General features: G+C 40.0%; 1 protein-coding gene across 2 annotated transcripts in view; it reads right to left on the reverse strand.

Annotated features, from left to right (window-relative positions):
• Cdh11 (cadherin 11) overlaps positions 1 to 19,734 on the reverse strand; it is a 154,691-nt gene that overhangs the window by 74,561 nt on the left and 60,396 nt on the right. For both annotated transcript variants that reach the window (XM_032887461.1, XM_032887462.1), the window contains exon 2: positions 14,387 to 14,510. The gene's annotated coding sequence lies outside the window, so the exon portion shown is untranslated. The remainder of the gene's footprint in view (positions 1 to 14,386; positions 14,511 to 19,734) is intronic.

Genomic DNA, 19,734 nt, shown 5'->3' on the forward strand with positions numbered 1-19,734 from the left:
AAAGCTCTTTCATGAATGCAGGGGAGATAATGACTAAAGTGGCTTTCATCTAGACATGCTCCTTACAAAGGAAACACATACCTTCTCTTCTACAATGGAGAAAATAAGCAACACTTACACAACATTCCCATCGATAGTTAACAGACAGGACATCTCATTCTAACCCTTGTTTCTAAATGTCCATGGGCCCCACCTCTCTAGGGTTTCACTTACAAATTTCCGTTGCATCAAGGAAATTAGATGCATAGAAAAGTTTACAGAGAAATGGTCCTGAAAATAGAGGTGGAAGTGCCAGGAGACACTTGAATGCCAGGGAAAGACAATCCAGTATCCTCTACACAGACTAAAAAAGAAACAAGTATGGCTTCTTTCTCTTCCTGTCTTTGCAACTAGGTAATACTTCACCTCTGTGGGAACAAATTCAAGTCTCACAGGGTTCCTATAAGTAAAGATGAGAGAAATGAGCTATCCCGAAGCTTAAAACATTCTGCAGAGACAAATCCAAGTGGTCATTGCTCCTCTCCAAGCTATTTCTACATTCCAGGGTCTGTAGTTTCTCAGAACCAGTAGAATTGAATAAGAAGAATTTGCACATTGTAGCAATGGAGGCCAGAGATAAGGTCCTAGTTCCCATCTGCAGGATGAATGTAGGTTTTCCTATTTTGCTACATGAAGGACTCAAAATCCACAGTCCACCTGCTGTATCTTTCAGGCTGTATCAACATAGCCCAACTCTCTGAATAGGTAACAAAATTTACAGTAAGTTAGTTATATGTATGGTACACAACACACTTTAACATCACAGATTAAGATAATATTCAAATGTCACAAAATTTGCCCTTTGAAAATAATGTCTTGACTAGTTGTCATAAAACAGTGCTTGAGTCACTCTCTACCTAATCCTACAATGTGTCACTGTCCCTCAAAAGCAATGCCTCATAGCCATTAGCAGTTAAGGTTTCTAGAAAATAGGTTGCTAGTCAGTATCCCTCTATTCCTCGATGGCTAAAATCTTCTCTAAAGTCCATAGTGAATTATTCTTAAATACAGCCCTTCTATGCATGGGGATTTCAAAAAGTGCTCACTGGTGAAGAGAAATCCCTATTTCAAAAGACCCAAGTTTAGATCTCAACACTCTTGGTAGATGGATCATAGCAGCCTAAAGTGCTATCTGTAGGAGGTCTGAACCCCTCTTCTGGCCTCTGTAGACACCTGCGCATGAAAGGCATAAATAAAAGTAAAAATCTTTGAAGAACCATATACTTTTCTGGAGTGGCCAAATCGACAGTAGAAGCCTCCGAACTAGATGGCATATTTTTGGTTGGCAGTGGATACATATTTTTTTTTCTCATAGCCTTAAACAGGAGCTCGGAAATGTGTAAGTAAGGAGTAATAGGCCCATGCCATTTCTTCTGAAAACCAGCATGTTTGTCATCTGTCTGCATTCCTGAATGGGCAAGCCTCCACAAGCTGTCATGTTCCGTGATTATTTTCCCCTAACATGTGTTGTTAATTTTTCATCTTAATGAACTGTCCAGTTGAGTTTAACAACCAGAATAGTGATAGGAACACAATAAAAATGGCTTATGCCTGGCTATTGTTAGAATTCTCCCTGTAACTCTGGCACATAATTGAAATAAAATATCTCAATGGCTACAAACACCATTTGTCAAGAATAAAGTGGTGTGAGTGCTATTTCAAAAATTCATGCTAACAGGCTTTATAAACATGGATTATAGAAACATTCTTCTGATTGATACCTATTCAAGCATTTAAATGCATGGCTATTAGTCTCTTTTTGCTCAAGTGAAACCACTTTGGGTACCACACTACATGTCAGCCCTAATTTCCCACAGGATTACAGATGTAATCTTTCCTGTAGGGAGATAGTTCAGGAAAGCCCAAAAGGAAAGTGTTAATACACAGAAGCACACATAGGGAAATGCATTGGCATTTAGGGAGTAACATGTTTCAGGACTCGATACCCCTCACATCTGCCTGATCAGCCAGCAGAACTCAGAGATGTCCAAAAATTTTGCTCACTCAAGAAATGGACAAGAATCCAAGCTGTAGGTTTCTTGTTTAATGAATCAACATAACCATCCCATTCCTATGGGCTCATACAGGACACATTTGAAACTGTATATTTGTTCTTTTATTCACTCCAGAATTATTTAGAAAGCTAACTGGTATGAATCACATTGTTCTTGGCCCTCAGAACATAGACACAGACAGATTTCTGGAACTTTGAGGTCTGCTAATGGCAGAGGTGACTTGGACAACTCAAAAATTAACAGAGAAAGGAAACAGTCATGAAATCGTCAGTGATGATAGTGTTCGGTTGATTAGATGGAATGATGAAATACGGAAAACTGGCAACAATAAGTAGAGGCTTGGACATGGACTCGGGGAAGGCCCTTCATGGAAGGGCATTTAAGCTAATTCTGAAACAATTAGAGCGTTTCAAGAATGCAAAGAGACTTTCAAGGCTGATGACTAGCAGAGTCCCTGAGTCTGGAAGTGACTACACCATGCAACAGCAATGGGTCCTAAGGTTAAGGGATGGGGAAAAGAGTAGTTGTCGAAATGGAGAAGGAGGCAGCACAGTGAGCATCTGGTTTCATTCTGATTCATGCCATTAGGTGGTTTGGCATTGTAAACATAGGAATGCAATTCTTCCAATTGATACCTACAAAGCCTATAGGTGGCAAGGAAACTTCCATTTCACCTATTCTTGATCCTTATTCCATATTTCTGGAAATTAAATGAAAATCTGCTTTTGCTCCATCATATGTCTGACCTTGGCAGTGGTTCCCATTGACATGCCAGTCGCACATCTCTACATCTTCTAAGTAACCATCACATACTCCGTTCTTCTCCAGTCCATGTCCCCCTTAACCCAGACTCCATCTTGCAGAGTTATATTGGGCTAAATAGAGTAAATCTAAAGCAAGGTCATTCCAATACCACTACTGTTCTCTTGGAAGCACCATTTATCCTATGATTCATTAAGCAGAACCCAGGTTATAGGATGTTTCTATTAACCTTCCTTCGAAGAACAAGACAGGCAAAAAGCTTGGATAAAGTACAGAAGCAGGATTAAACTCTTTGTCCAGAGTAGGAACCAATTAAATTCTATGTGACCAGGTGCTGAGCATGGCTGTGTTTTTGTTCTTAGCACTGTGCTAATTATCTGAGATATTTTCGACGAAAATAGTGTTGGAGGATGTGACACAGAAGTTGTTCCAATACTCAACAGAGTCTGTCACAGATTGGCTTGAGACAAAGTTAACATCATGGTTTTTCCTAGGGTTGTTCTTGGTAGGAAGAATTTACCTGGGAGGGAAAATAACAAGCAGAGGGATTCTTAACCAGAAGGTGGGGTACAATGTAGTCATACAATTGTTCTGATCACCCTACATGGTCCTCTGGGCTTGGGATAGATGATATTAAATTCATCTCTATTAGAAATACAGTGGCCATGGGGTTGGGGATTTAGCTCAGTGGTAGAGCACTTGCCTAGCAAGCACAAGGCCCTGGGTTCGGTCCCCAGTTCCAGAAAAAAAGAAAAAAAAAAAAAAGAAATACAGTGGCCAAATCTTAATTTATCAGTCTTCTAATGTTAGCTCACATTAGAAGAAATGGAAACTCTATTTTCCTTAGTGAGATGGAACTTACAATTGAAGCAATTCTTGAGGTGGTTAAGCTGAAGAAGCTTCTCCGCTAAAAGCAGAGGCCATAAATCCTGTAGTGAAGGAGACACTGGGTGGTATAGTGATAGAGGTCAATCCTAAATATCATGCAAACTACCAATGAAGCACTATAGCAAGCACTCATGGTGTTAAATAAACTAGATTACCTGGATATGCCTTAGACAGCATTTGGGGACAGCAACTCCTTTCTCTCTTTTCCTTCCCAGTCACCATTAGGTGATCAACTTTGTTACAAAATGCACCTTCACTGTGGTGCTCTGCTTTGCAACAGGTATAAAGCAGTGGAGGGAACCAGGGACTGAAATACATTGATTGATTCATCTCGAGATATTTGTTCCAGCAGGAACACATCTACTACTTTGATTAGAAACCCTACTCATTTTGGTATCTTCAACTTCTCAAAGATCTTGGTACTGACAAAATAGTTAAAGGAAAATAAATCTGCCTTAATTTCAATTAGTTGCCCCCTGGATTGTAAGAAATGGCAATGTTATTTTGTGAGGAGGATGTGTGTGTGTGTGTGTGTGTGTGATTGTGTGTATCCCCTCTCAGCTTAAGTTGCTCTTCGATGTAATGAGATGAATTTGAATGGATAGTGTCCATTCAAGTAGCTAGAGTGGAAAGTTTACAGGAAATGTAATTCCAACTTGTAAGGGCTATGCAGTTATTGTGAAGAACAAAACCTGCCCCTTTTAAAGAAAATATGTTTGAAACCATTATCCTTAAGGCTAGTTTGCCAAAACCCACAGCAGTGGAAAGTCCTGTGGTCATGTACCATATTTCTTTCCTGCTTAAACTGTTCACCAAGCAGGCATGTACATGTACCCCATACATCAATAGACAAAATGCCATTAAACACCCAGTTTCTTCTCCCAAACCTTGCAGACTTGAAGATAAACAAACGGCTATGTATTAACACAGGAAGAGCAACACTGACTTCTCCATTATGCGTGGTCAGCATAGACCCAGGTCTCATAGCAGAGAGCTACAAATGTGTGATAATTTCTCTTAAAGTCAGAGGGAAAAAAATTAAATTTTAATTGCTTATTATTTTACAACTAAATAAACATGGGGTTTATTTATTTGTTTTTGGATAACTCACTATGTCTAGCTAATGTTTCCCATTATGGACGGCTGTTGAGCCAGGGCCATAGACTGGCACATGGGAAACCTACCTATGCCTATATCCTCAGTAAATAATGCCTCTCCTTATTTGGTAACTACTAAATTGCTTTTCAGTGTGTGGAGGACCTTGGAAATGATATACCCCACCTGTTCTAGGGTACAGGACTGGGTCGAGCAGCTGTGTCTCATCTCCTCTAGCACTCTGCACAGCTCTTTCTGGAACTCTGAAAATTAGGCAACAGGTAGAAAATTTCCAAGCTAGTTTGATATTGATTTCTCTATCTTCTTCAGCCAAAGTATGTGGTATCTTTAGCAAAAGTAGTTATAGTCGGCAGCTAAGGGCAAAAGAAATTGAAGTGGAAGCTTAAAGGTTCTTTGGAAAGTTATTTGGATGGTGTTTTGCTGAGGCGAACACATGAAGGAATGTTTAGTTGAAGCAGACACAGGTGAAAGGATGTTCTGCTAAAGTACATGAGAGAACACTTGACGAAGGATTGTTCGATAACATCACCCATGTATTAGTCTGCCTTACATTGCGTAGTTGGAAAAAGTTTCAAAACAAACGTCTGGTGATTTGCTGCAGTTTTTTGCCACTTCCATGGACTCCAGTTGGTTGGCAGTGTTGTCAGCTGAGACAGGACTCGTAGAGGACACGTGATGATTGGAGAGCATAAATAGACAATGGACAGTGATGGGGGCTAAGCTAGGCTTGCTTCTAGAGCTGGCTTGTGGGTCTTATGTCTTCACTGACATTTGGTTCCCTGAGAAAGGCACAGCTGAGAACATCTCCTGGCATCCTCACTGCTGAGAGCAGAGGAGACTGAGGCCTAGCTGCTGCTCCTCATTTGTGTTTGCTATCCCAACTCTACTGAACTGGACTGCTGGTGTACCCATGAAGAGTTGGCGAATAGATCAAGCTGCAACTGCTAATCTGTGAACCTAACTGCCAATTTCCAGACAACACAGTAGGGAATTACTCTGAAGATCCTTTTTAAACATGTACACTTCCCTAATATCCTTTCTTTCCTACTACATCTGGTGGATGTAGGGAGGTTGAAGTGTTTAAGAACCATCATTAAAATGGGTTTTGAAAGAATTAAAGTTACAGGAAATAACTAGATAAATTAACTTTAAAGTAGAAAATTATAATTTTCATTTCAAAATTGTTGTAAAGCATACTTTCATTATTTTAGTGGAGAAAGGGTGCCATGAAAGTAAAGGGGTAATGGAATTTACAGTGAGATTCTGCAACACCAAGATCTCTGTGAACAGGGGTAAAAAGTGGTCAGCTTTCACACAGGATCGACAATCTATACATAGAAGAGAGGACTTTATCCTCAAATCTAGACAAATGGGTTCAGAGAAAGGCATGGGTGGGGGAAATTCAGGTTCAAAACATCATAGAGGTTCAGGGACAACCCACCATGTGCCCTGGGTGGAAAGTTCCATGGTAGTGGGGACTTTTGGAGATGACATAGAGTACATGTTAGGCTTAGTCAATCTAATATGCCAGGTAATGATCTGGAAAAGTTTTCTTGTAATCTAAACTAAAGCTATAGACAAGAGATGCACCAGGAACCTCACATTACAACTGGGTGGAGATGGTACATAGAGAAAAACAGGGCCTTAAGCATGTCCTCACCACCCTGAGGACCAGTCATGCTAGCTAGCCCTGTGTAAGCACAGGGCTGGTTGCTGCTGTAGTGCGAAGCTTGGGCAGGGAAATAGTCTAGCCTCAAGCTTTGAAACCATACAAGCTGCAAGTTTTATTTTTTATTGCTCAAGAATAATAATGCACAGGATTTAAGACAAAGGATGTCAATCTTTTGAATCTTCTTTTGGGGGAATAGTAGTACTGGGGATTGAACTCAGGGTCCTGTAAATGCAGGAAAACCAATCTACTTACCTAGGTACATGACTCAGTTCATTTATTAAGTATAAATTAGGAAATAGAGACATCAAGAGACCCAGCATGGTATCTGCAATGGATAAACTATGATACTGGGAAAATCTGCCAGAGATTCATTCAGAGCGGCACATACTTACTACCTTTTCGCATGTATGTGACCAATATTTTATAATGCCTTTTCTGTGAAATAAAATGTATAGGAACTGTTACTATGACAACCTAATAGCATTTGGCATGGTGCTCAGCTACAAAAATTCAAAGCCTCTCAATGGGATGAACTCACTGGCCCCTTAAAATTTTCTCTAAAGCTTCCAAATGGAGGCATCTGCCAGGTGTCTTGATGTAACCTTCTGGATCCTCCACAGACACAGAGAACTGATGGTAGATTTAATATGGCTTGTTACCTTTCTTTCTCTGTCCTTTCTTCTCTCATTGCCTTGAGCTCTGAGTTGTTCAAAGGGCATAGGGTAATCTGGCCTCATACCCTCTAGAGGGAAAGGTAATCTAGTGTCTTAGGAACCATGTGATACTAGGTACAACATTAGAGCAAAGGCTAGATTTCTTTCTGAAATGATCAAGGGACAGATGAAATGTCTATACTATCTACCCTAAGGACATAGGAAGATTTAGAAGGGGGCCACCAGATGCCTGCCTCGGTTTATGAGTTCCTTGCTAACAGAAAGCGTCATGAGCTTATTGGCAGGTGTTTAGGTTAATTTAGTTTCAGAAAGAAGGCAATACATGTGTGTCTATTCTATAAAGGAGATGATTAATGAGTATCTAGGAAATTATTCCTTGATATCTCACCCCACTGTGTGCAGATTCAATTGCTTTTTCAACTGAGACATTTCTCTTTGTCTCACTTTCCACCTCCTGAGACAAACAAGCTTGTAAAAAAAATATGAAGTATGTCCTAGTAATGATCATGTAAGAGTGTCTCCTGGAGGCTATTGGGATTTGTTTGCTAATACAAAGCCTGAATGGGGACCTTAGAACAATACTTTGATATCTAGACCACAGGGCTACACAACCCCTATCACATTGCCTCTTTAGTTTACTTCCTGCCTGCCCCAGTATTCAGAGTTCTTCTCATTATGCATGCACACTACACTTTGCTATGCAATGCATAGAGGAAGGACACAGATCACTTGAGCAACACTGAGATGCTTCGGTCTTTCCCAGGGAATTCTACACCAGCCTTTGAGATGCCATGTTGGCTCTGACAAGCAGAACAGACAAGATAATGCCATCTAAATGGCTAGTTGTCGGAAATGAAGAGATTGGATTTCAATTTATCTGTCTTTTGCTTCCCTGGACCACTGAGCACAAAAAACCAGTACAGGGAGAGTGCTTTCCTGCCCCAAACAGTTGCCCTTGAAGAGCAAATAAGCCAGGGTCAAATTCTTCCCCACAGGTCAAGGTATATAAAGATTGTCTCTTCAGCACATCTGTATTCTCAGGGTTGATCAGCTATTTCTAGCAGGTCAAGAAATATGTTTTTAGTTGCCAGTGCATCAGGATAATTTCTCTATATAAAGCATAGGAATAGGAAACTTACTTGAGTCTATGATTTAGTGGCATACAAGATATAACTTGATTTGGGGTGATAATTCATAAAACTATTACATAGAATAAAACCAAATTACTTTTAAATGTCAGAGACTCTGGGTGAAAGGTTCAGGAGGATTTCTTGTATTAGCTTTAAATTTTTCTTTAGGTTTTAAATGTTTTAAAAAACAAAAGGAAGTGTTTTAGCCTCAACAGGCACAAGTAAGAGAAGAAAGAAAATTTAATTTTTACTATGATATAGAACAGTGTGCAGAAGAATGCAGTTGGATGTCACCATGAATGAACATAAATGGCTATTTAAATTTATGGCCCTGTAACTGTTTAGAAATTCTATAAATAACCAACCAAATAGCTAGCATGGACTGGACCTAGGCCTCTCATACATATGTCTCAGATGTACAGCTTGGTCTTCATGCAGACCCCGAACAACTGCAGCAGGGACTATCACTGACTCTGTTGCCTGTCTGTAGATCCCATTCCCCTAACTGGGCTGCCTTTTCTGGACTCAGTGAGAGTGGATGCACCTAATCCTGTAGATACTGTAGTGCCAAGATGAAGTAATACCCAGGGGTCTCTCCCTTCTCAAAGGAGGAAGGGGGGGCAGTTAGAGGAGGAACCGTGGGAGGGGACTGGGAGGAGAGGGGACAGGTATTGAGATGTAAGTGAATTAGTTAATTAATGATAAAAAACAAAATTCTGAGGGTAGTTATATACCAACCCAAAAGTAGTGGTTGGCTTCAGGGATGGAAGGGATTTTATATAATGTATAATATATATATATACACACAAATATATTATATATAAAATATATATTTTTGTCCTGACCAAAGGTGGTTGAACTCAGAACATTCTTTGTCTCCTCCAAGTCAATCCTACCCATGCTCAAATCTAAACCCAGTGATTGTCTCTCTCTCTGATTTTGTCTACCATAGTTAGTCCTTCTGTGTGTAACATTAAGAGATGTGACTGTGTCTTGGTTGTGTTGTGCCTGCCAGCCTCATATCATCAACAGAATGCAGAGGAGGGCTCGTTAAAAGTACAAGTTCAGTTTCGTTGTCATATTTATATGTAAGCTTTTCCAGCAATCTTAGTACCTAGCTCAAGATATACAATAAGTTTCATCTGTGAAGGTTTCTTGATGAAGAACAGCACAATAGAACCCTGTTGGTATTGGTGCTGGAAACCACTATGCAACTTTGAAAGTTCTTATGGACTTTGGAAACATGACTAGACTAAACTTATTGCAAGAAATATCTTCCAGCTTTCTTCCAAACAAGTTGATTAAGAGATACAAAAGACTAAGAGGAGACAAACTGATGGCTAGGTAACCCCACATTGACATGCACAAAGGCAGAGAACCAACCTATTCATTGTCATCCCTGTGGTCTTCTGCAAGTTCTGGAGCTATTTGGGAACCTCAGTATCCTACCAGGTACCACAGCACCTAACACAACAGCTGAAGTTTCCAGCAACATCAAACAAGATACTGACTGTAAATCATAACAACTGCCTCATAACAACGTTCAATAACCATCAGCCAGTTATTATTACAAATAGCTCTTTTTGTGTTGTGAGTTAAATAAAGTAAGTCAACCCATTGGCACTTTGGTGTAAGCTTGTCCTTTAAGAGCACCATGCAATCCTTTCTTGAATCAGGGAATAGCTGTCACATTATACATACTGAAAAGTTGCACTATATAGTCAACAAGTGAATGGAATGTCTGTTTATGATTTCAGTGACACTGGCTTCAGACAGATACTTGGCCTCCTTCTCCATGGTGGCCTACATTCTGAAATAGGAAATGTGCATTCTCAGACAGCCCCAGCAGGCACAGAGGGCATAGCAGCAGGCTGCCAACATTTAGAGCTGTCAGTGACAATTCAGAGCCTGGTGGATTTGGCAGCACAGGTGAGGTGCCCTCCAAGCAGCTCTCTGGAATTGACTTCTATGCAAATGTGAAATAATGGGGTGACCTGTGACCTGCAGCCCCAGACAATTGCTCCTCAGCAGGGTGTGAGTGCTCTTGTAGGCCTCTCCTGCAAAGGACACTTCTCTAAGACATTCATTTGCAAGCCCCAGTGCCCTATTTAATACCCAGCAGGGTTGCAGGGCTGACAGCTATCCTACAGGCATGTGGGAAATTTCTCTGGTGAACTGAGAATCATACCTAAGTTACCGATAGGCTGGGGGGGGGGGAAGCAAAAGCTCCAGGGGGTTTCCTGATGGTTTAGCCTAAGAGATGTTCCTATGACCCTGCCCTGTCTTTACCCTGTGCTGAAACTCTCTCCTCCAGCTCCTTTCCACCCCAACTTGAGTGCATCATACAGATCTACTTGGCTGCCAGCTTCAATTAGACAGGGCACATGTCTTTTCCATCCTTCCTCGTGTTTGTGGCAAATCACAGGGACACAATCAAGAAACTAAAATCCCCACATATTGCAAATCAATGTAAAAGAAGTGGACAGGGTTAGATTCATCTGAGCCACCAAAGTTAAGAAAATGACTAAACCTTGTTTATCTTGCTGTGTTCCTAACAAGCTGTTTTCTCCCCTGAGATAGAAAAGCCCTTTTCTGAAAATCATAACACTGTCCTGAAAAGTCCAAGAGTCTACTATTCTGTGTCATGTTTTGCTCTCTCTCTCTCTCTCTCTCTCTCTCTCTCTCTCTCTCTCTCTCTCTCTCTCTCTGTGTGTGTGTGTGTGTGTGTGTGTGTGTTTGTGTTTTGTTGTTGTTGTTGTTGGTGGTGGTGGTAGTGGTAGTGGAAGCATAAGAGTATTTTGCTTCCTTGCCTTAGGAAAAAAGCCATGCAAAATTCCCAAAGAAAATGGTGGTTTTAATTCCTAGGTGGTAAAACAGGTTTCCTAGAAGTGCTTTCTATTTAGCTTTTGACTCTGCTTCACTAATACCTCACTCTTCTTGCCCCCACTCTCTGAAAAAAATAGGAAATGTCACTAGTATACACTATGAAGTGCTGACTCAGAGGGCTGATGCAATGAAAAGACCCAACCCAGCAGCCTTGGCAGAAACAGATGATTAGCATTCACAGGCACAGGCACCGGCACAGGAGAGACTCAAGTCATGTGCCCAACCAAGCGTCAGAGCAGAGTACTGCTGAATATGCCAACAAGGGAGCAGCCCATCCCGGGCTTGCAAGTTCCCAATCAGGCTGGTGCTGTGCAGGGAGGTGCAGATTTGCTTCATGCATTGTTGTTTTGTTTGTGTTTTTGTTTGCTTAGCGACTGTTAACCAGAGCGTGGGAGAAAAGTGTGAAGACTTCTCAAATGTAAATTCTCTCCCAAAACAGACTCTCATTAATACATGAAACTCAAAGATGCAGGAAATCTCCAAAGACTTAAATATTATACACACAGAGGCTAGATGACTGTCTTTTTAACAATAGTGTCTGAGTGCTGAAGCAGCCCTAGGTGGAGGAAATGTTTTTGCCCATAATTCAGCTGATTTATCCAGAGGTAGGACAGGAGAGGAGACTGGTAAAAAGCACAGTTATAGACATTCTACTGATACAAACTAAAAAAACAGAAGCCGGAGCATATTAGCATGGACAAACTCATCTTCTATGTGGTCGTTTTATTATTAAATATTTTGAATTATAATTGTAGCTGCAGTGTAAGGCAAGGACTAAGGCAGTGATATCTTTAATGGCAGCATTCTTCTATTCTTCTGACACAGTGTAAGAATACAATGAATACAATGCCAGCTATCTGATCTTAATAAGGTCTCCATTTCTCTCTCTCTCTCTCTCTCTCTCTCTCTCTCTCTCTCTGTGTGTGTGTGTGTGTGTGTGTGTGTGTGTGTGTGTGTGTGTGTGTACACTTGAGGTTTCTTTTTACCGTCTTCTGTTAAAAATGTACCTAAGGCCTCTATGTAGTTTATTTGTCTACTAAGTAAATATTGCATGGAAATGCTTGAAACTAAAAGAATCGTGTCCCCAAAAACCTGGAGCTGGAAAAGTAGCCAAGTAAGCACACTGCTGTGTTTCAAATATGGAATGTTCCTCACAGGATCTATGTTTTAATACTTGTACAGAAGAGGGTGCTATTTTAAGAAGTGGATGTGTTTTCAGAGCCTGTGGTTCAGCCGGCAGAAGTGAGTTGCTTCGGTAGACCTTGAAGGTCATATCTGTTTCTAGTTTGATCCAGAGCTGTTTCTTATCTGGCTACAGTGTAAGGAGCTACGCCATCTATCTCTGCTGCTTGGAACCCGCTCCACTCCTATCCTTCCACTACAGTGAATTCAGTTTCCGAAGACCATGAGCAGGAAGGAATCTTTCTTCCTGTGAGTTGTTGCTGTTTGATCACAGTGATAAGAAGAAAACTGGTTAATCTACTGACAATTAGGCCTAATGCGAAAATTACTGTGGATGATGTAATTCCTGGCCACTGAAATATTGTCTAGCAAACAATCATGACTTGATCTTGGGGCATAAAAGCCCAAAGCAAACAAGCAAACAAATCATTTTAGTAATAAGCATGCTCAAGTTAAGATATAAAAAGAAGATCGATGCTATTGTTTGGGGAAAACAAGCCTGTATCCTAATGGGTAGCTCATGGGGGAATATATAATAAAGGTTGGGTGTTCAGAAAGAGCAGATGAGATGCAAGTCTGGTCAGTAGAGGGTAGATTTCTTATTAAAGGATTCTAAAAGTCTCTTAAGAAACTCATAACTAATTCATATCTCTATCTTTAAAAGGGATGAACCAGAAGAGTAACATGATAGATGGACTTAGATATATTTCTCAAGGTGTATATGAAAGATGGAACTTTTTGGACCTGCAGAGAAAAAATAGACTTGGAGACCAATATTTGCCTTGGATTGGATACTGTCTGTTGGAATAGATGAACCAAAAGTAATTGAAGAATAATTGAAAACAGGATGTATACACTAGAATCAGTTACTGCGAGGAATAAAGGACTAACAGACACAAGGAATTTCTATTATATTTCTAGTCTGACTAAACAGTTGAACCTGAACAGTTCACAGCACAAGCATTTGGACCTTGAACCAAATTTGAACAGTTGAACCTTGAACAGTTGAACACACAGCTTTTAGATATAGAGCACAGTAAAGGTTCAGAAGAAAAATATGTGACATGCATTTGTCCTGCACAAATGTACCACCTGGAATTATGTACATATACACAATGGACACAGATATTTAGATAAATCCAGAATCCCAGAAAATAACAAAACATCTCAAAAGAAGTAGTGTTAACATTTTTAAATCTGGAAGCCAAGTGTTGTGGTGCATGCCTTCAATCCCAACACTCAGAAGACAGCAGCTGGTGGATCTTTATAAGTTCAAGGACAATCCAGTCTACATAGTAAGTTTCAGGCCAGTCAGGTTACATAGTGACCATTTCTGAAACTCAGATTTTTAACTAGGGATGCTAATGACCTATGGAAATGGTGTCATTTACCATTGAGCCAATAAAATGGAGGTAAATGGATTGGAAAACTTCTAATTCTTAAGAACTGTCAGGAACTCAGCTGTATTGTCACAGAAAAGAACTCAGTAACTTAAAGTCAGTCAATGAGTGAAGAGTCAGTCAGTGAAGAGAGCCTAGCATTAAAATCAGACATCCTGGCTCATTATTGAATCTCCCTGGCTTTTGAGATATGAAAGTTCAAGCCTCCTAGCAATTTCTTTTTCTTATACAATGCAAGTCACCTTGCTTTTAGTTTTAGAATTCCTTTCAAAAGCAAGGAAAAGACAGAAAATGAAGTGTAGGGATCATTGTAGCCTGTCAAGGCATGTCCTTATCAAAGAATTACCATCTTTAATCTTTCTCTGTGCTCCCATATAAGATTTAATAAAAAAGATTGTCCTCCCCAGAGTGGCACCTAACAGGTACACAATAAAAAGAAGCCAATCAAGACAACATTGAATAGTTGTCTTCTTAAAGTCAGGTGTTGCCTCCTAAGATGCTACTTTGAATTTGGTGAAATTATAGATCAAGCCAAATACAAGGATTATAACTGGGAGGCATAATTTCCATATCTACAAACATAGTAGCTTCTGAATCCCTCAGCACCACTGGTCCATCTTACCTTCTTCACCCATTGGATACTTGCTGCCAATTCCTATAACATGCTCCACCCATCTGATTGGTGATTCAACAAATAACAGAAACGAATGTCTTCACAGGGTCACAAAGCCAAAGCACAGTAATTTCTGTAAAAAAAGAAAAAAAGTAAAGAAAAGAAGCATCATTAGTAATGTAGATGTGGTGGAAGTTAGAAAAGTGGCCCACTAATTTATATTGGGGATAGACAATTGCATAAGATAAACTTTTCTCTGTAAAGACAATAGCCTAGGAATAAAAATAATACTTAAATGAGCTATTACAATTGTATAGAAAAAACAGAATTTAGAATTGCCAGTGTAGTGTGACTAATCACATATGTGTTTGGTACTTTGATAACAAAGGAAAATCTGGGGGACTCTCCAAATGCTTGTGCTGTGAAGGTCAGATCCACTCACTCTAGAAATAACATAACCCCCACAGGGTTGATGGAAAGGTTTCAGAGACAATTTTCTAGTCAATGTGTACTCTGATTCAAAGTCATGCATTTCCTTCTAAAGTGGGAAGGAGAGCTCTCCAGAGCTGGGAGGTCCTCATGGGATGATCCACTCAAGGACAACAAGGAATAGAAGTGGTTGGCATAGTTGTCCACATTCTACAAGTTCAAAGCACAAGGCTGAACATGCTTGTCAATCTTCAACAGGCTTTCATTTACCTCCTCTCAACAACAAAATCTGGATCTTCTATGTGCAGCTGTGTTCTGCCTAACTTTTGGTCTGATGGAGCTTTGTATCTCCTGAAGTGTCTAACATATTCCCTAACCCAGAGCAGCTATTTATATATTTGTTGACTGAATAGAGAAAAATATATGGAGTGTCTAAACAGCTGTGGTCTTTGAAAATTGAGGCACAGAACTAAGGAAAAGCATACCTGAGACTCTTAAATATTCTTCAACGTCGGAATATCTACCTTCAGTGACCACCTCAGCTTGTATAGGTGGCTTAATCAGAATTGCCAATTATTTATTGTACTATTTTTATTTCAACTCTACTTTTCTTTGTTCTATAGAGTACCTCCTTAATATAGCACCCCCAAACAAAATTAAACAAACAAAACAATAAAAAATTTTCACTCAAAGAATGCAGATGAATTTTAAATCTTCTACAATGTGCTCCTAGCACCTTGCTTAAGAGATGCAAGCAATAAGAACAACAGAATTGCCTTAACATGTGAGATATTCAGAATGGCATGTACTGGGAAACCCTGGGTTGGTCCTGGACATGCATGGAGCCATTCACACAATGTGGAGCTGATGGATGAGGCAACCCCAAGACATATGATTGCCAGGCAGGAAAAGTATTGCCACCAAAAACCACACATGTAGATCTCAGGCCCCAAATACTAGCCAGCTCTGGGAGACCAGCCCAGGAAACTGACAATAAATAGACCTCACAGGAGGGGCCTTTATTGCAGTGGATTATAAAAGCAGAGTTTTCTCATGAAAATAAATTTTTATTAAGCCTTCTTAACTACAGGTTTCTCTTCCTAAGTTTAGACTTGCTTGGGACCCATCATTCATTTCTTCCTTATACTTTCTTTCTTTTGGAATGAGACTATATATCTACTCTATTCGTCACACCATTATATGATGAAAACACATGATCTATTTAGGTCCACAAGTCACAGCTGCAGGGGATTTGGCTTCAAGATGAACTGTTATTTGGCTCCTCCATGTTCGATATAGATAAAATATCAATGGGAGGTGGAACTTTAAAATTAGTGAAACTCCATCCCCTAATACCACTTAGGGTTCAGGGAACCCTGAGGAAGACAAGGTAGAAAGATTTTAAGAGCCAGAAAGAAGTAGGGCATAAAGGAAACAAGACCTTCTAAACACAACAGGACCTATGTACATACAAGACTGTGACCAGAAACTGTGGCAAAATGCAGAGGGCCTAATCAGGTTTGAGCCAGATCAGGTTCTAACCCTGAGAGGCGAACTAGACATGAGCCCCAATCTTTAAGCCAAAAGCTACCTCTAACTGATAATTGCTCACAAGAGAAATATTAGTTTGCTTCACAGAATCTCTTTGGGTACACAAACAAATCTTAAGGTCAGCCTCATGCCTAACAGCATGTATATATGTGTTTCTTGAGCTTTTTCTTGGGCATATTTTCTTCTGTTTGTTTTCTCCTATTTCGTTTTACTTAATTTTACTTTATCTCTTTTGCCGTCTGTATTTTAATGAGAGAAAAAGAAAGGGTGTGGATTTGGGTAGGAGGGGAAGAAGGAAGGATCTGGGTAGAGTTACAGGAGGGAAACCATAATCAGAATATATTATATAAAAACCTATTTTCAATAAAATAAATAGATAGATATTACTTAGTGTTAAAACAAGTCAGATTTAGGAGCTGCTCAAAATGAATGATTGCATTTCACATGTGAAAAGAACATGGTAATTGGGATCAGGATAATATTATATAGGTTGAAAGTTTGTAACACACCCCTGAAAATCAATGTGGTAGTATTTGAACTCTTGGACCTCATTTGAGCAAAATTTAGGTGGAAGTAGGACTCCCTTCATGAGATGAGCATCCATGTAATAAGAGAATGTATAGCCTATCTTTCTCTGTCCTTTCCCTGCCTCTCCTGCCATCTCTCTGTTTATTCCTATCTCCAACTGTCCCTTTCTGTCTTCTGTGTGTATATCTTTATGTTAGGCAACAGTGAAAAGAGATGACCATTCACAAGGAAAGAGAACGGTCACACCAGGAACCAAACCCAGTGCTGCCTTCATCCTGAATGTCTTATATTCCAAGCTCTGAGGTATGCACAATGTAAGCCTCTTTTCCGGGAGTAGTCACCATAGGCAGGCATCTAGACAGACAGAGAGACAGACAGACAGACAAAATCACCTTCCTATCTCCATTTGTCCAGAAACACATGAATGAAGATGCCAATTTTAACTTTCTTTCAGGCTTTTCAAACCTTTATGTAGTTTTACTTATCCGATTGCATGACCTGAGAGACTCCAAGTAAAATAGTGTCTGCCTATAGTCACACAACTCAGCACTGTGCAAGGTAATTATCCATTATTCAATACATTTCTGAATGGGATGTTAATGATTATATGTGAATTATTAAAATGATATAAGGAGTATGAAAAGGCCATTTTCCCAAACCATGCAATACGTTATCTTATGCCAGTGATAACACAATTGATATCTCCATGCCAGATTCTGAAGAATAAGACAATCGCAGAGGGTCACAGCCAAGAACAAGAGAGGCAGGGTCAGAATCTATCAGAAAAATCCTCAAGCTCTTAATTCCTTCTCTCTTCCTTCTCCAGGCTAATAACACAAATAGTGTACTCTTTGGCTGGCACTATTTATAAGAATTGAATTATTTAATCTACGGAAACCACTGCAGAACCTTCACTTTGACCCGCTTCTTCACCTCCATGAAGGTTGTTCCATATGAAATGCCTTTCATTTAAGATCGGACTTTAGGAAGAAACAACAACAAAAATGACACATTATCAATTATTTAGAATTTTGCTAGTTGCAGTACTTTGTGAATGAAGAACTATGATCTCCGTGGAAAGGATTTTCTCCCCAAGTATGGAATGCCCCTTGGGTACAAAAGGATAAATATAAATTCTCTAAACTGTGGAATATTTTTAGCAGTGTTGCTGGATCTGAGAGGGCTGTCAGGGTTTACTCTACACCTTTTCCTTCTGCACAGGCCCTCATGTTAAAGGATTCATGTTTTCTTATTTTCTTATTTTGCATATACTCCTTTGCACCCAGACCTGGAATCACGTGTTACCTTCTGTTTTCCTGAAACCAGCCTTGCCCCATCCACACCCTATCTGCTATAAGATGTTCCTTTTTCATGCCGCAAGTCATCATGGCCACCTTCCAGTGCCACCACCTTGTGCGCTACCGTCCCTTTTTATTGCTGTGCATGGCCACCAATGTGACTAAAGCTCTTAGGGACAGAGGTATTAAGTGGACTATATTACTTCAGAGAGACAGAGAAATCTGGAACAAGAACCCCTGAATACTCCAGGTGTGAAGTTTAATGGGGAAACATTATGCACACATACTAAACAAGACTGCTCAGCCAAACACAGATAGGAAGGCTATTGACAACTTGTATACTCAGGAATCTTGGACAGAAGATAGTTTGATATAAATCTTGGCTTCAACATGAAACCCTATCTCAAAATATTGATGGATGGATGGATGGATGGATGGATGGATGGATGGATGGATGGATGGACGGACGGATAGACGGACAGATGGATGGATATATGGATGTCTAGAATAATAACAGCTTGAGAAAAATCCAAATGTAAAGATTTGGTTTGTATATAGTCATGATCTTTTCCAGATCTCTAAAAGAATCCCTTGCCTTATAGATTACCATGTATGAGTTCTTTTCTGAGACTTTGTGTTCAAATTTTAACACATTTGCACATGTATCTTTGTGTCTGTGTGTCTCGTGTACCTGTGTGTAGATCAGGCATGAGGCAGTACCTGCAGAGAGTGGTGTAGGGCATCAAAGCCCTTGGAACTAGAGCTTAAGAGCATTCCAATTCTTCTGCCATGGGTGATGGGAACCGAATGCCTGAATTCTACAAGGGCAATAAGGACGCCTAAGTGCTGAGTCATTTCTAGTGGAGGCTCTCTTCTAGAATGTAATCTCAACCAGGGTAGGTATTTGCTCGAAGCTCCTTTAACAGAACAGTGGGAAACACCAACCATGTTATGTTAACCGAAGGGTAAATAAAAGTATGTGCAGAATGTATTAAATGTAGCCTTTGTCATTGACTCCATCAATGCTGGCTTCAGTATATTAAAACCTATGGCTCTGTGTACCATGAATACAGAATTCCTTAACTAGAACATGAGCTGAAAGGAAGCCCTGCCATCGAGGAGACCAAGATAAATAGGGAAGATGATAATGATACCCCATTTTATAGATACAGATATTGAATCTTTATAGTGAATGTCCAAGGGCATGTAGCAAGGACATAGCAGGGCTGGACTAGGTTGTGAAGAAATCCACTCCTTCTCATAAGCAAGAAGAGCCTCAACACCTGAGCTGCTTCTACAAGGCAGTAGTGTTTGTTCCTGCTATGCATCCAACAATATTTTCTGCTTTTGCTATAAGCATGCAGCAAAGAACTGAGGATAGTTGGGAGCAGAGTCAACCAAAACAAATGACTAAGCCTCCCCATGTCATCAATGCAAAAGTGAGCTACAAAGCAGGTTTGTGAAGTGGCTGTTAGGACTGCATACTGCTATGGTCTAGAAGTCAGGACTAGAAGCATGTGACTGATCCTGCTCTGTGGTTTTCTTGCTCAG

The sequence above is a fragment of the Rattus rattus genome, chromosome 17 (genome assembly GCF_011064425.1).
Source record: "Rattus rattus isolate New Zealand chromosome 17, Rrattus_CSIRO_v1, whole genome shotgun sequence".
NCBI lineage: Eukaryota > Metazoa > Chordata > Mammalia > Rodentia > Muridae > Rattus > Rattus rattus.